We start from the raw sequence: 15,550 nt of genomic DNA, 5'->3' as shown, positions 1-15,550 counted from the left end.
CAGTTCGGGTGACGTCACCATCAAGGCCGCCCTTACTTGGCGCTGCGCCGTCGATGGAACAACGGACGGCCAGGCGCACGCGTCTACGCCAGGGTCTTCGACCGGGCACGATTTAAGTCGCGAATTCCCGTTTATCTCCGCCACCTTACGAGATCCACTTGTTTATATTATTATTTTAATATTTCTAAGTTAAATATGTAAAATGGACCATGTTTATATAATATAATATATTATATTATATAATATAAAAACCTAGGAATGTGAAAAAGGAATATTCTGTTATTGGAAAATTCACATCAAATGTCATACAGTTCGAACGCCAAAAGTAGAAATTAAAGTTCTGCTTACGCATTAATGACGTCGAAAAAAAATCTCCTAATTTTATCAGATTTTTTCTTGTCATAAAAATTCATCTCGATTACAATCTCGCTGTAGAACTACATTTTACGGATTCCTTTATTTAGATATATAGATTTGAAAAATAGATTAATTAAATTTATTGAAAATATAGATTTAAAAAATGGAGTATAAATGAAGTTTTAACTCAGTTATTTTTAGATTTATATTTGATATTGACATAATAATTTTTTAAGGAAATTTTTTGATGCATTAAAAAATAAAATTAGATTTTATATTTTTGCAAACTCTAACCAAAAACAAATATTTTATTTTTTAAAAAAATGCAAATATTGTTAAAATTATTAAATTCAGTATAAAAATGAATTTAAAATTTGATCCTTTTCTTTTTGTAACAAATGCTACTTAATAGAACTTTTTTATTTTTAATTTGATTTTAGTTACAAATTGACAATTTAGAAACCCTATAAATACATTGAAAATTATAATTTATCTATCAGTACTAGGAAAACTATGATCTCTTAAAAATCTTTTGAGAAAAATTCATGTCGATTACTTCTCCAAAACATATTCTTAAATTAGAGTTAGTGGAAATAAAGAGAAAATTCATATAAAATTTCAATTTAGCCACATGCCTTAAATTGCGCAAGTGTTGACATGGCGTGACATTTTTTTATTTATTTATCTTTAGAAAAGAGGATGATCTGGTTTTTTTTTTATTAATTTTTCTTTAGAAAAGAGGATGCTTTTATTTTTTTTATATATCAACTTACATTTTGAAACTCATTCAACTATCGCACCCTCACCTAACCGCTTAAAATAATTGGACCAACATGTTAGCAAGTTGCCTAATTTGATCATTACAGTCGCTTTCAATGACTTTGGCTCATGCTATTATATTGTGTTGTGGGTTAAACAATGAGATAAAAGTTTAATTTTTAATAGACAAATGTTATGAGAAAAAAAACTTTTTCTAACTCCAAATTAATTTGACAGCCGATTATAAATTGATCTTATAATTTATCTTCCTTCATATAATTTTAAAATATCTGAATAAATATAATCATTTTTTACTATAATTATATTGTCTTATTCTCATTATTAATATTAGATTTTGCTAATGTTTAACGATGATTTATTATTTACCATCTAACAAGTTTCTTTAATTAGGATTTCTGAAATAGCCCAAGTATACTTGGTCGGATCGTTGTCCACACCTCAGTCTCATATGTCGCTTCATGCCCTCTAAATTATCGACCCCCATCAAGCCCAACCTCTTATATCTGCATGATCATAGTAGTGCCCAGACTCTAAAGGATCCCTAACTATAGAATGGGCTCACTTCGGCCTAACCTCCGACATTCTCTGATGCAAGATTGCCCAATCAAGTCGTCGCCCACATCTTGGTCATATGTCGGTCAATGCCCCACATCTTGGTCATATGTCGGTCAATGCCCTTTAAATCATCGAGTCCCACCAAGCCCCAGCCTCTTCTATCCACATAGCCACAGTGTCCAGACTACAAAGGATCCCTATCGAGCTCTCTTCAGCCTCAATCTTCGATGTTCTTTGATATGAGACCGACCCTAGTAGAGACAGTCTACATTGGCGACATATGACAAATGGCTCTACAATGCCAGAGGTAAAACCGAATTGTTGTTACCCTTAATGCACTATCTATTGGAAACATAAAGGCAAAGAATAGAGAAGATAGAAAAGTACAGATAAAATAATTGTTTGTTTTATTAATAAATTGTTATAGGTAAGATAATATATAAAAAATATTATAATTAATATGATTATTATAGATATGATATGTGATCTTAATCAATGACAAATATGGTGGATGTTCAAATATGATAATTCTTCAATAATTAAAATCAATATCTTATTTCTGTGTTAAGTCTTTCTATTATTATTCTATTAGAGTAAAAGATTATATCATTCATCTTAAACGGTTTAATATCGTAGACTCATGATAAGATATAGACAAATAAATCATAGAAAATATTTTTTCTTAGTACAATGACCCTTTGCATAAAAAAGTCAGATACCCAATGAGACATTTTACACCTGTTAGGAATTAGAGTTAAGAGAAACAAGAAGAAATTCATATAAAATTTTAATTTAGCCATACATCTTTTTTTTTTTTTTTAAGTTATTATTAGGTATCTATCTTATACCGACTAATCTTAGGATGATTAACTAGACCTCATGAAAAATTTTTATTGATCATCAGGATAAATTAAAAAATACTCATAACGAGTGGTCCACCAACCTCATATTCTTTGGTCTCCATTAAAAAAAAATTGGACGAAAAGTTAAAAGCATGTGCATTTTTTTATTTATTTATCATTAGAAAAGAAGATGCTCTCGTTGAAAAAGAGGATGCTTTGATTTTTTTATTTTTTTTTTATCTATCAACTTACATTTTTAAACTCATTCAACTATCACACCCTCACCAAACCACTTAAAATAATTGGATCGAAAGTGCATGTTAGCAACGTGCTTAACTTGATCATTACCGTCACTTTCAAAAACTTTTGCTCGTATTTAAAATTTAGATACCCAAATCTTAAATATGGACTTCTTGTGTTTTATTTCATGAATCCACTAGACTAGTTTGATGTTTTTTTCTAAGTTTATATAATAATTTTGTCAAACTTGTTAGCTTGTCTCAAATTACTCAAATATTAAATATTGCGTTCCTTATATTCATTGGACATTACATTTTTTTGCTTTTGCAATTTTGAACATTTTAGAGTTCATATAACACTTTTAGTAAAATTATTGCATGGACTCAAATTTTCAAATCTCAAATATAAACCCATATCTTGTCACTAAACTCTCTTTCTTTTTTAAATTTTATAAATTTTACTCAAAACTATCACGTAAACATATATTATTGAAATTTCACAAATTAAAACACACTCCTACTCTTTGGAGTCCAAAGATCATTTTATGTTTTGTTTTTTTAAAAAAAAAAATAGACTAGTTTACATTTATATAACTTTTTGATAAAAAAAAATTATATAGATTCAAATATCACAAATAATATCTGTTATGTTCCTTAGACGTTTGGAGAAATTTAATGTTCTTCTTTTTCAATTTAAGTTAATTTATGTTCATGTAACAAATTTGGTCAAAAATGTTATATGAATCAAAATTACTCGAACTTCACAAATAAACACTACTTTAGAGCACCTTTCTTGTTCAATTTAGATTGACTTAAATTAATATAATAATTTTAATTAAAATTAATATATTTACTTAAATTGATCTAAATTATAAAAGGAGGACTCTTTTGTGTTCATGAGTCTTCCTTCATTTTGTAATTTGAAGAGAGAAGCATGTCTTTGTCCTATAGCCATCAGATGAAATGCTTCTAGTGTTGCCATTGGATTTATTGGCTGATTATGAAACTTGTGTCAGTTTTTGTAAAAATTTAAGTTGGATAAATTCTAAAATATAAAGAACTCATATATTGAAAATACTAGAAGATCTAGTTTTATCAATTAATATGATATAAGAAAGTAAATACATAAATATAATGACAAAGAATCAAATTGAAGAGTCATGTCTTTATCCTTTAGCTGTTAGGACGTATACTAAAAGTCTAGCTTTTGTATAAACATTTAGTTTGAAATAAGAATCACATTGATCAAATATCTGCATTTATGTTAAATGCAGTTGTCCATTTAATTTATATTGTAGATAACATGGTGTGTGGTGTCACACAGAAGATCATGTTATCATTTCCTTATAAATTATAAATAGTAGCTCACAACCAAGATGGATAAGGACAAACCATTGGAATAGTTGTAGTGTAATTTGGTATTAGTTTATCTTGACTATAGAATTACACTAGTACACACTGAGTGTATTGAATAGGACCATTTGAGGTTGTTTCTTTTTATACTGACTGCATAAAAGAACAAAACCTCTGTTATTATGGATGTGTGTACTCTTAATCCCGATATAATAACAAGCACATATACTTAGTATTTATTTCTTTAATTTATCAATGGGTGAGATTTAGCTCGTTAAATCAATAGGTCCGATAAGTTGGGAATGATATTATTTATATGGTGTGTTGTTAATTATAGAAGAAAATTGTGTCCTAGTAATCTAGGTTGATGATGTCCCCTTGAGGAGCTCATAAGAATTATCATGTAAACCCTACAGGTGGACTTAGTCCGGCATGATAATGAAGTTGAGTGGTACTACTCTTGGAACTAGATATTAATTAAGTGAGTTGTCAATAACTCATTTAATTAGTGGGCATTTGATATCTTAAACACAGAAAGACTAACGCACTCATGATAAAAATGAGCTCATAATGTAATTTGGGATTGGTGCGGTAGTTCAATAATAACTCTTTAGTGGTATGAGTTATTATTGATGAACTTGAGTTGGGTGTTCGGGACGAACATAGGAAGCTCAAGCTCATTGAGAGACCAAAACTAATTCCTTCTCTCAGTCCCTATTGTAGCCTCTATAAAGCCTTGTATCCACAAAGTCCACTTCTTACCCAAGTAATGGGTAGGACATATCCTTGCTTGGTGCAAGGGGGTCAGCCAAGCATTAGCTTGGAGCCCAAGAGATGGTTGGCCAAGCTTGGTGCCCAAGCTAGGGGTCGGTCACATAAGATTAAAAGGGAGATTTTATTTTGTTAAAATCTTTCCTTTTATAAGTCATCCATGAAGGAATTTAAAAGAGAAATTTTAATTTTAAAATCTTTCCTTTTATAGCTATCCACAAAGGGATTTAAAAGAGATATTTTAATTTTTAAGTTTTTCCTTTTTGGATGATCAAGTGATGGTCGACCATGAATGGATTAAAAGGAAGCTTTAATTTTGTTTTAAAACTTTCCTTTTTAGTATCCACTAAAGGAATAAAAGGAATATTTTGTTTTTGTTAAAATCTTTCCTTTTATAGCCATCCACATGAATTATAAAAGGAGTTTTTAATTTTATGTTAAAAACTTTCCTTTTATAGCCATCTACATGGTTTTAAAAAGATAGTTTTAAATTTTAAAATCTTTCCTTTTATAGCTATCTACAAAGAATTAAAAAGAGATTTTAATTTTGTTAAAATCTTTCCTTATTTGTAGCTATCTATAATGTTTAAAAGAGAGATTTTAATTTTTGATAAAACTTTCCTTTTTAGTAACCATGATTTAAAAAAGAAGTTTTAATTTTAATCTTTCCTTTTTTTTAGCCATCTACAAAGTTTAAAAAAGAGAGATTAATTTTAAAACTTTCCTTTTGTAGCCATATACAATAGGAAATTTAAAAAGAGAGATTTTAATTATTTTTTTTTTTTGCCAAGACCAAGGATTATAAAAGAGAGAGAGAGGATGCCTCATGAGTAATACAACCTAAGCCTTGCCTTCTCTTTATTGTGGCCGCCACCCTTGTTTCTTCCCTAAGGGTCAGCGGATCACATCTCCTTTAATCCTTGGTGGCCGACTCTCTTCTTTTCACTTCTCTTTTGCTTTCTTCCCTTAAGGTCGGCAGCACATCAAGCTCTATCTCCTTGGTGGCCGGTTGTTTGGAGGGGAAGAATAAGAGAAGAAAATTTCCTATTTTAGCATCCCTTGGTGACCGATTTTCTTGGAGGCAAAGAAGTGGTTCGGGTGGAGTTGTCTTGGTAGATCGTCGCCCACACGACGTCCAAGAGGAGAAGAGGAATACAACAGAAGATCAAGAGGTCTTTAGCTATAAAGAAAGGTATAACTAATTAATTGTTTCCACTTTAAATTAATTAGTTTGGTTTCTTTGTATGGATCCTGAAATACCAACACAAGAGACTATCGATTTTAGGTTGTAGATTTTGTTTATCAATTTTGTGTTTCAATTTCGTGTTTCGATCTTGTGCTTCTATTGAGGTCTCTGTAGTTAAACCTGTTGGTTAGTCCTAGGAAAACGTACCGGTTCCACTGTACAAAAATTTTTGTACAAGTGTCGAACCTTTCCTTAAATAACCTATTGTGTTTTTTAAAAGTTAAATTAGGAATCACAGACGGAACTTAACATCATTCATTCCAAATTTAACTTATCTGTTCTTAATGGTTTAGATTTGAATCGCAAGCGAAACTTAACACCATTGATTCAAATCTACAAAAGTTATTAATTCCATAAATATTAATTTCCAAAATTGACTTCCAGGACTGCATGGCGAGGCACATGACCTTCTTGGATATGGGAGCAACCACCACCGCCTAGGCAAAGCCTTTTAAGGAAAGCTAATATTTATTTCCTTAAATAACTCTAGGTTAACCAAAAAGAACAATCGAATCACAAATTCGAAAAAGAAGAAAAACACAAACTCGAAAAAACTATTTCGAAAAACTAGATCTAATTGCCTCTTGTATTTAGAATTCTTACAAAGAGAAAAACTAGCATGATGCGGAAAACAATTGCTAATTATACCTTCTCTTTGTATGCTAATGACCTCGAGATCTTCTATCATATTCCTCGCCTCGCCTTGGACATCGTGTGGGCGACGATCCTCCAAGATGAACACCATCCAAAAGCCTCCTTCCTCTTCTTGTAAAATTCAGCCACCACCACCACCACAAGGAGAAGAGAGCAAAAGGGAAAAGAGAGAAGAAAGGGAGAGGGTCGGCCACACCAAGGTCTCCAAACAAGAGAATAAGAATTGTTATCACATAAGGCCTCCTCACCCCTTCTTTTATATTACTTGCCCAAGGCAAATAAGGGAAGAATTTTTACAAAAATTAAAATCTTCCTCTAATTTTTCCTTTTCCCTTTTATTTTTCCTTTTATTTCCTCTTGATTGAATCAATCACCAAAATTAATTGGATGATGATTTTATTTTTAATATGGCCGGCCACCTTGCTTGGGCGGCAAGCAAGGTTGGCTGGCCCCCACAAGAGAAAGAAATAAATATTTTTTATATAAAATTTTACAATAAAAATTCTTATAAAATTTTACAAGCTCTCTTTCCTAAAGTAGGAGTTAAAAAAATGAAAGTTTCTAAAAATTAAAACCATGTTTTAAAATTTAAAAACTCTCTTATAAAATTTCCTTTTTAAATATGATGATAGAAAATTTTAATTTTAAAACTTATCTCCTTTTTTTTCTTAAACCATGAGGATGGTTTAAAAAGGAAAGTTTTAAAATTTTTAAAACTCTCTATTAAAACATGTGGCCTAATTCAAATAAGGAAAGTTTTAAAAATTAAAATCTCTCTTTTAAAACTTATAGTTTTCTACAAAGAGAAGATTTTAAAAATTCAAAACAACCCTCCCTTTTTGAATTATTGTGGCCGGCCCCTTCATGCTTGGTCACCAAGCAAAGGGCCGACCCCTATAGGAGAGGATGTGGTCGGCCATTGTTTGGTCACCAAGCAATGGGTCGGCCCCCTTCTTGGACACCAAGAAGAACCTTACATTTAGATGGACTTGAGGCTATAATGAGGCTACGACAGGAACCTAGAGGAGAAATTGGTTTTGGCCTTCTGATGAGCTTGAGTATCCCGTGCTCGCCCCGAACACACAACTCAAGTTCATCGATAATAACTCATTCCACTAGAGAGTTATTACCGCACTACCGCACCAATCCCAAATTACATTACGGGCTCCTTCTTATCATGAGTGTGTAAATCTCCCTGTGTTTAAGATTACGAATGCCCACTAATTAAGTAAGTTACTGACAACTCACGTAATTAATATTTAGCTCCAAGAGTAGTACCACTCAACTTCATTGTCATGTCGGACTAAGTCCACCTGCAGGGTTTAACATGGCAATCCTTATGAGCTCCTCTTGGGACATTCTCAACCTAGATAACTAGGACACAGATTCCTTCTATAATCAACAACACACACTATAAGTAATATCATTTCCCAACTTATCGGGCATATTGATTTATCGAGTTAAATCTCATCCTTTGATAAGTCAAAGAAATAAATATTAAATATATGTGTTTGTTATTATATTAGGATTAAGAGCACACACTTCCATAATAACTAAGGTTTAGTTCTTTTACTAAGTCAGTACAAAAAGAACTTACCTAAATGGTCCTACTCAATACATTTAAAGTGTATCAGTGTAATTTATTAGTCAAGATAAACTAATACTTAATTACATTACAACTATTTTGATAGTTTGTTCCTTTCTATCTTAGTCGTGAGCAACTTTTTATAATTTATAGAGAACCGACAATATGATCTTCTGAGTGTGACACCACACTCTATGTTGTCTACTATATAAATTAATTGAACAATTACATTTAACAAATAAATGCAGATATTGACCAATGTGATTCTTTTATTTCAACAAATAAATGTTTACAAAAGCTAGGCTTTTAATATACACTCTAACAATCTCCCACTTATACTAAAAAACTAAGCTGCCATATCTGTTGCCTTACATCTGATTCTCATCCCCTCCACATGCCGATCAAAAGCTTTCGCCGGAAGGGCCTTTGTGAAAGGATTTGCTAGGTTATCTTCTGATGCAATCTTGGCGACGACAACTTCTCCTCGCTTGGCGATGTCTCGTATCAGGTGGTACTTGCGCTCTATATGTTTACTTGTCTTATGAGCTCGTGGTTCCTTCGAGTTTGCAACTACATCGCTATTATCACAATAAATTGTGATGATCTTGGGCAAACCAGGAATCACATCTAAATCCATTAGAAAGTTCCTGAGCCATACAGCTTCTTTGGCTGCCTCAGAGGCTGCCACATACTTAGCTTCCATGGTTGAGTCTGAGATGCATTTCTGCTTAACACTCCTCCATGCAATGGCTCCACCTCCTAGAGTGAACACATAGCCTGATGTTGACTTACTATTGTCCCTATCTGATTGGAAGTCCGAATCCGTGTAACCCACAGGGAGAAAATTGTCTGCTTGGTAAACTAGCACATAATCTCTAGTCCTTCTCAAGTACTTTAATATATGCTTTACCGCAGTCCAATGTCCTTGTCCAGGGTTACTTTGATATCTGCTAACCATGCCCACGATAAAATAAATATCAGGTCTCGTACACAGCATTGCATACATAAGGCTTCCTACAGCCGAAGCATAAGGAACTGCCTTCATATCCTCAATCTCCTTTGATGTCTTCGGGGGCATCTCTTTAGATAAGGCTACTCCATGTCTAAAAGGTAAGAAACCTTTCTTGGAGTTTTGCATGCTAAAACGAGCAAGGATTGTATATATATATAAAGCTTGGGATAGACACAACATTCTTTTCTTGCGATCCCTTATAACTTTGATCCCAAGAATGTGTGCACATTCTCCTAAGTCCTTCATATCAAATTGTTTGGACAACCATACCCTTACGTCTGATAATACCTTGACATTGTTTCCAATTAACAAAATAGCATCTACGTATAGTACAAGAAATACCACCACGTTTTCGTTACACTTCTTGTATACACAAGACTCATCCGGACACTGAATAAATCCATATGACTGGATTACTTCATTAAACTGGATGTTCCAAGATCTTGAAGCTTGCTTCAGTCCATAAATGGACCGATTGAGCTTACACACTAGATGCTCTTTGCCCTTTTTAATGAACCCTTCTGGTTGCTTCATATGGATGTTTTCTTCAAGACTTCCGTTAAGGAAAGCTGTCTTGACATCCATTTGCCAAATCTCATAATCCATATGAGCGGCAATGGATAAGAGTATCCGGATAGACTTAAGCATAGCTACCGGTGAAAAAGTCTCCTCATAATCGATTCCCTCTTTCTGAGTATACCCTTTCGTAACAAGCCTTGCTTTGAAGGTTTCTACCTTCCCATCTATCCCTCTTTTCCTTTTGTAGATCCACTTGCATCCAATGGCTTTTACACCATCAGGTGGTTCTACAAGCTCCCAGATTTTATTAGAATACATAGATTCTATTTCGGAATTCATTGCTTTTTGCCAAGATACTGCATCTATATCTTGGAGTGCTTCATCATATGTCCGAGGATCAGGTTCATGTTTACCCGGGATCAAGTCCGAAGATTCTCCCAAAAACATAAATCTATCAGGCTGCCTAACAACCCTCCCACTACGACGAGGCACCGTCTGTGGTTGTGTATCATGTGTAACACGTGTTGCAGTCTCTTGTGGTACTTCCTCTTGTACTGTTGGTACTAAAGTAGACGTGTCCTCTCTAATTTCTTCTAAAACTATTTCACTCATGGGCTTATGGTTCATTACATAATCTTCTTCTAAATATCGAGCATTGATGCTAACAATGATCTTCTGATTTTTAGGATTATAAAACAAACCACCTTTCATTCCCTTAGGATATCCCACAAACAGACAAACTTCTGTACGTGATTCTAACTTATCAGTATCTCCCTTCAACACATGTGCTGGACTACCCTATATCCGGATATGATTCAGACTAGGCTTACGCCCATTCCATAATTCCATGGGAGTTGAAGGAACTGTTTTAGAAGGTATCATATTCAGAATGTACACTGATGTTTCCAGAGCATATCCCCAAAACGAATTTGGTAATTCTGAATAACTCATCATCGATCTAACCATTTCCATAAGAGTCATATTCCTTCGTTCTGCCACACCATTCTGTTGGGGTGTACCAGGTGCAGACAATTGGGATTGAATCTCGACTTCTGATAAGTAATTCCTAAACTCTCCAAAGAGGTATTCGCCACCACGGTCAAACCGTAGTGTCTTGATACTTTTACCAAGACGTTTCTCCACATCAGCCCTATATTCTTTGAACTTGTCAAAGCATTCAGACTTGCGGCGCATCAGGTAAATATATTCGTATCTTGAATAATCGTCTATAAAGGAAACGAAGTATTCATAACCACCTCTTGCCTGGATAGACATAGGACCACACAAATCAGAATGAACCAGTTCTAACGCATCTTTGGCTCTATACCCCTTGGCCTTAAAAGGTCTTTTGGTCATTTTACCTTCCAAGCAAGATTCACATGTTGGAAAGTTTTCCAACTCTAATGAACCCAAGAGTCTATCGGCTACAAGCCTTTGAATCCTACTTAAGTTAATATGTCCAAGTCTTAGATGTCAAAGATATGTTTGGTTTATTTCCGAATGTTCTTTTCTCTTATTAGAGTTAGAAGATGTGTTATTAATTTCCATATTATGCTTTGTGGGAGAAATTGGATTTAAAGTGTATAAATTGTCAACCAATGCACCAAAACAGATAATCACCTTATTTCTCTTTATAACAACATTGTTACTAAAGGAAACTGAATATCCATCCATATATAGTTTAGAAACTGAAATTAAATTCTTTCTAAAACTATGTACATAACGACAATTTCTTAAAATCAAATTTCTATTCCTATTAAATAATAAGTAGACGTCTCCCACTGCAATAGCCGCCACCCTAGTAGCATTGCCCATGTAGACTGTTATCTCTCCATCAAATAGTCGTCGGGTTTCCTGGAACCCCTGCAAAGAATTGCAGACATGATCAGTAGCTCCCGTATCTACACACCAGGTGCTGGTAGATAACACCGCTAAACATGTTTTAACTACTAGAGTATGAGATATACCTTTATTGTTCTGGTTCCTACGAGGACAGTCCGCTTTCCAATGTCCAGACTGCTTACAGATGAAGCATTTACCCTTCGGCTTCTTCATTCCAGCTTTCTGTCCTGTACCCTGAGTTTTATTTACCTTCTTTGCTGAAAAGACCTGTTTCTTCTTCTTCTTGTCTTTCGGCTTAGAAGTAGAACCATTTTCAGTATAGTGAATCTGAGAACTTTGACGAAATATTCCTTCTGCTGCCTGTAGTTCTGTCAGAAGTTCTGCCAACGTATACTCTCTTTTGTTCATGTTATAGTTCAGGCGGAACTGCTTAAAACTTCTGGGTAGCGTTTGGAGAATTATATCGACCTGGGTTTCCCCATCGATTTCTCCTCCAAGGACTTGTATTTCATTCAGATACGCCATCATTTTGAGGATATGGTCCCTTACGGGTGTCCCCTCAGACATGGTGGCTGTCATTAGCTTTCTTATTGCCTCTTGCCTAGCAGTCTGATTCTGGTGCCCAAAGAGTTCTTTGAGATTGTTCATTATATCATAAGCTGTTGGTAAATCTTGATGCTGATGTTGCAATACATTTGACATAGATGTCAAAATGTAACACCGCGCCATCTCATCAGCTTTTACCCATTTCTTATGATACTCTATCTCCTTTGGAGTAGAATCACCGTCAGGTGCATCAGGGCAAGCCTCAGTCAGTACAAACTTATAGCTCTCAGTAGTAAGAACAATGTCCAGATTTCTTTTCCAATCAATATAATTGGGACCAGTAAGTTTGTTCTCTTTCAGTATAATGGCTAGTGGGTTGAAAGTCATCCTAAGAATCACAAAAATAAACTTTCGTCAAGACTCTAAATTTAGAATAATATTGATTCCTCCAACAATAGTATTTTAAATTAACCAACACCTCGAATCACCGTGAATATTGCATGCCACGTTAGTGTGGACGTATACAAATTCAACATTTGTAAGAGGAGGGTGTGGCCCATTAATTTTATTATCTTGTCATCCTAACTTTATGACAAATAAAATTAATAGTTGGTTTCACTTTGGTCACACAAGACAATAGCAGTGACTCCGTTGGGGAGGATACTATTGAATGTGTCTAAGTGTATACCATTACTTGATACTAAGTCCATTAAATAGGATTGTGTCCCTTCAGTTGGAGAAGATCACACGCTCCTAAATAATTTCCTATAACCATCCATAAAAGGAAGTTTGATCTAGTGATCCGTAACAAACTCATCCGTTGTGGAGGGAGGCACTCAGAGCCAACACGCAGACTTGTTGCATCACTTACAAACCAGTAATGGAGACCATGGGATTTATTAAAATCCCTCTCCCACTTAGTTATTTAAAATTGAGGATTCTTAACCTATCCTAGCATACATCACATGCATATAAACATCACAGTAAATAAAAGCAATAAATTTGGAAATTAATTTTCCAACTATTATGACATTTTCCATCACTGTCTTCAGTATGCTCCAACCCTAGCTGCTGTCATTTTTAGCCACTGCCATCGGGTCGAGTTGTTGCATCCATCTTGTTTCTTATTCCGCTGCACCTCTGGTGCTCCAAAAGTATCACGCCTCGCAAGAATCTGATCCGCAACAAAAATGGAATTTTACATTTATCGATCCTATATTCCATGAGGGAATGTACATGTATTCTAGATCGAACAAAAAAATAAAATTCTAAAATTAATACAGCTCCTGCTGTATTTGATACATACAATCATGCACACAAATAATGCCCTTGACATGTCCAAGGGTCCAATCACACACAACATCAATAAGTCATAATAGTTGGAGTCTGCAACCAAAAAGTTAACACATCCTACTATTTTCCTGCCTAAATTATGTATGACATGTGCATAACCTATTTGAATTCAAAAATACACAGAGGCAAAACCTAGCGCTGATACCAATTGTTGGTTAGTCCTAGGAAAACGTACAGGTTCCACTGTACAAAAAATTTTGTACAAGTGTCAAACCTTTCCTTAAATAACCTATTGTGTTCTTTAAAAGTTAAATTAGGAATCACAGACGGAACTTAACATCATTGATTCCAAATTTAACTTATTTGTTCTTAATGGTTTAGATTTGAATCGCAAGCAGAACTTAACACCATTGATTCAAATCTACCAAAGTTATTAATTCCATAAATATTAATTTCTAAAATTGGCTTCCAGGACTGCATGGCGAGGCACATGACCTTCTTGGATATGGGAGTAACCACCACCGCCTAGGCAAAGCCTTTTAAGGAAAGCTAATATTTATTTCCTTAAATAACTCTAGGTTAACCAAAAAGAACAATCGAATCACAAATTCAAAAAAGAAGAAAAACACAAACTCGAAAAAACTATTTCGAAAAACTAGATCTAATTGCCTCTTGTATTTAGAATTTTTACAAAGAAAAAAACTAGCATGATGCGGAAAACAATTGCTAATTATACCTTCTCTTTATATGCTAATGACCTCGAGATCTTCTGTTGTATTCCTCACCTCGCCTTGGACATCGTGTGGGCAACGATCCTCCAAGATGAACATCACCCAAAAGCCTCCTTCCTCTTCTTGTAAAATCCGGCAACCACCACCACCACAAGGAGAAGAGAGCAAAAGGGAAAAGAGAGAAGAAAGGGAGAGGGTCGGCCACACCAAGGTCTCCAAACAAGAGAATAAGAATTGTTATCACATAAGGCCTCCTCACCCCTTCTTTTATATTACTTGTCCAAGGCAAATAAGGGAAGAATTTTTACAAAAATTAAAATCTTCCTCTAATTTTTCCTTTTCCCTTTTATTTTTCCTTTTCTTTCCTCTTGATTGAATCAATCACCAAAATTAATTGGATGATGATTTTATTTTTAATATGGCCGGCCACCTTTCTTGGGCACCAAGCAAGGTTGGCCGGCCCCCACAAGAGAAAGAAATAAATATTTTTTATATAAAATTTTACAATAAAAATTCTTATAAAATTTTACAAGCTCTCTTTCCTAAAGTAGGGGTTAAAAAAGGAAAGTTTCTAAAAATTAAAACCATGTTTTAAAATTTAAAAACTCTCTTATAAATTTTTCTTTTTTAACATGATGATAGAAAATTTTAATTTTAAAACTTATCTCCTTTTTTTTCTTAAACCATGAGGATGGTTAAAAAAGGAAAGTTTTAAAACTTTTAAAACTCTCTATTAAAACATGTGGCCTAATTCAAATAAGGAAAGTTTTAAAAATTAAAATATCTCTTTAAAAACTTATGGTTTTCTACAAAGAGAAGATTTTAAAAATTCAAAACAACCCTCCCTTTTTGAATTATTGTGGCCGACCCCTTCATGCTTGGTCACCAAGCAAAGGGTCGGCCCCTATAGGAGAGGATGTGGCCGGCCATTGCTTGGTCACCAAGCAATGGTCCGACCCCTTTCTTGGACACCAAGAAGAGCCTTACATTTGGATGGACTTGAGGTTATAATGAGGCTACGACAGGGACCTAGAGGAGAAATTGGTTTTGGCCTTCCGATGAGCTTGAGTATCCCGTGCTCGCCCCGAACACACAACTCAAGTTCATCGATAATAACTCATTCCACTAGAGAGTTATTACCGCACTACCGCACCAATCCCAAATTACATTATGGGCTCCTTCTTATCATGAGTGTGTAAATCTCCCTGTGTTTAAGATTCCGAAT

The sequence above is a fragment of the Zingiber officinale genome, chromosome 5A, assembly GCF_018446385.1.
Source record: "Zingiber officinale cultivar Zhangliang chromosome 5A, Zo_v1.1, whole genome shotgun sequence".
Taxonomy (NCBI): domain Eukaryota; kingdom Viridiplantae; phylum Streptophyta; class Magnoliopsida; order Zingiberales; family Zingiberaceae; genus Zingiber; species Zingiber officinale.
The sequence above is the reverse complement of the archived record's forward strand: the minus strand, read 5'-3'. Positions refer to the sequence as shown.